Source organism: Tarenaya hassleriana, unplaced genomic scaffold, assembly GCF_000463585.1.
Source record: "Tarenaya hassleriana unplaced genomic scaffold, ASM46358v1 Cleome130, whole genome shotgun sequence".
Classification (NCBI taxonomy): Eukaryota; Viridiplantae; Streptophyta; class Magnoliopsida; order Brassicales; family Cleomaceae; genus Tarenaya; species Tarenaya hassleriana.
In genome coordinates, this window is record NW_010963496.1 from 71,072 (window position 1) to 73,750 (window position 2,679).

A 2,679-nucleotide genomic window follows, 5' to 3' on the forward strand; every position below is an offset into this window, starting at 1 on the left:
CCCCCCCCCCCCCAAAATAAAAAACAACGACAAATATACTTTCTGTGATTCCAAATTTCATTACCTTCGCCTTTGGTGGGATTCCTGTTTTTCCTTTGGTGGTGAAAATATATAATATGCATAATATCATAATATCATACTGTTAGATATGGTCTACACACTCCTAGGAGAATCTGGAATCATCATGAACATATCATTCCATATATAGAATCTTTGTCAAATTCTGAATAAAAGCAGATGATTATAATATCTTACTTGCTCATTATGGGTGTGCCCCAAGACAATATTTTCACCCTCAGAAACATGGACAACTCACTCTTTACGAGAAGGAAAGATAAATCAATATGATGAAACAAGCATCCTAAATTAATACATTGACAATATAGGCAATGAATCAATTCAAAGGTATCACATCACCAAACCTACCAGCAAAGTCACTCGGAAATCCACCAGGAACTCCACTCATATCTGTTACGAGAAATACAACTACAGGTATAATGTGTTACCTTATGGATTGTCCGAGACAAGCTTTATCTAGGGGGAGGTGGAGGGCTGAGGAACTTTGCAAAAGCAAGGATTATCCAACCGCATACATCGTATGTGTTGTGAGTTCATTGTTCTTTTTCTTCTTATCTTAGCACTCTGAATAAGGTAAACTTGGAAATGGTTCACCAGGGCATAATATTCCACGGATATCCATTCTTAGAAACTCTCCACCCACTTTCCGTCCAACTTGCTCAGTGCAGTCGATTAGTACTGAGAGTATGAAATTTTGGGAATGCATCAGATAGAAAGTGTTCAAAACCCATGAAAATAAAAGCAGTTTCTTTAGCTTTGTAGAATTCGAAACACCCAATGTATAGGAAGTAAGCAAGAAATCCAACAAGATAGACATCTTACACTAACGTTTGCAGAAGCCGAAGGGCCTCCACCAAGTGTTTGTTTCCCCAATCCATGCTTATGAATCTCCATATGCAGTTTCAGCGCCTATGAAATGAACGACGAGGAAATTGCTTGAACACAATTACTAATAGGTTTACCATGTGCAATGACTTTCACCTCAATTCTTGTTACAAATTCCGTACCAAGGAGGCTGAATAAGAAAACCAAACATAGTAATGGTACCTTTGCTGCCACTTCCAAAGACTTACGATATATTTCATTACTCGGATCCTAACAATACAAACAAGAATCTCACGTAAATTCAGGGTATTAATCAATACCACATTCTCAAACATATAAAACTTGCAAGGTTACCTCGTTTTCAGCTCTTTGAGAATATTCGGTAGCTTTATCAAAATACAATTTGGCTTCATCGGCGTCTGAAATGAGGAATGCCTGCGTGGTGTGGGCGTTTCCAAGGCACCAGACCAGAGAGCCTCATGCTTCATCGGATTTATTGTCAATGCCTCTTCCAACTTAGAGATAGCATCTATCATCATTGATATTTTGTTACATACGGAACAAATATAAAAGAAAGCATGATGCAGAGGAAAGGGGGCAAATCAATTCTTTGAACCTTATCTTCACAAAGAAGAACTGATACCATTTAGCATCTGCTTTGCATCTGGAACATTCTGGAACTGAGATCATTCGAGCAATATACCACTCCATTTTACTAAATTCTGCAAAATGGAGTACCCAGAAGAGGCATAGAAGCCCAAAGTGCTTCATATCAGTTAAACCGATGTTTCTGCCGACGAGAATGAACAGTAAATCAAATTGAAGGTTTTATCATTACATTCGTCGTATCAACCAAATAACTATGAGATGGAACAGCATACGATCATGGCAAGTAAACATTTTGCAAAAATGCATCCACACAACCATTTCGACAATGAAACAATGTAAAAAAAAATGGAATCCCCTCGAGGGATTGATACAAGCGATCACGCCAAAACAGAGCTATAATAACCAATACAAACAACCTAGTGATCCTTCCAATTCAAAAGCGAAATGGCATCCATAATAGCATCTATCGACTAATTCTATAGACCAATCAGCTAGTCATATAACATAAAATCAAGCGCCTAATTGGAAATCCAAACCACACATGGAAAACGTGAAACACAAGCGCGCACACACAAAAAAAAAACAATTTCTGAGGATAAAGGAATCTATTACAACCTCGGAGTCCAGGGGATCCTTGGCGTACTGAGCCTCGGCAGCTTTTCCAGCATGCTCGAACCTCAGGAGCCGATCAAAGTCCGCCGCCGAGAAATCCATCGTCGTCGAGAGGCGGAAAATATCTAGGGTTTGCTCGGGAGAGGCGAATGGTGGCTTCATCCAATCGGGCCTTAGCCCATTTATCCATAATGGTTATTATTTGTTAGGCCCAAACACTACGGGCTGATAAATTATGAGCCCATCGCTTTATATGCCAATCCGGCGTTTGCTTTGGTTTTGAGCCGACCGTCTAAACCGAAATTAAATAGAATTAAACCAAACTGAAACTGAATGGAACAAACATTTTTTTTAACTGAACTCAATAGACATCAAACTGAATCCCATAGATTCTGAATCAAAACCGGAATTATTTGTTACTTATATAACATAACCATTTCAAACAGATTAATACTCACTTTTTATTTGATACAATTATTTATAAAACAGAATAAACATGTTTGAATGAAGCAGATAAATATCGAACCAAAACCTCAAATATTTAGGGATGTCAAA

At 38.3% G+C, this 2,679-nt stretch overlaps 1 pseudogene; it reads right to left on the bottom strand.

Annotated features, from left to right (window-relative positions):
• Positions 1-238: 238 nt before the first annotated feature.
• LOC104807880 lies at positions 239-2,259 on the bottom strand (annotated as a pseudogene).
• Between the last annotated feature and the right edge of the window lie 420 nt (positions 2,260-2,679).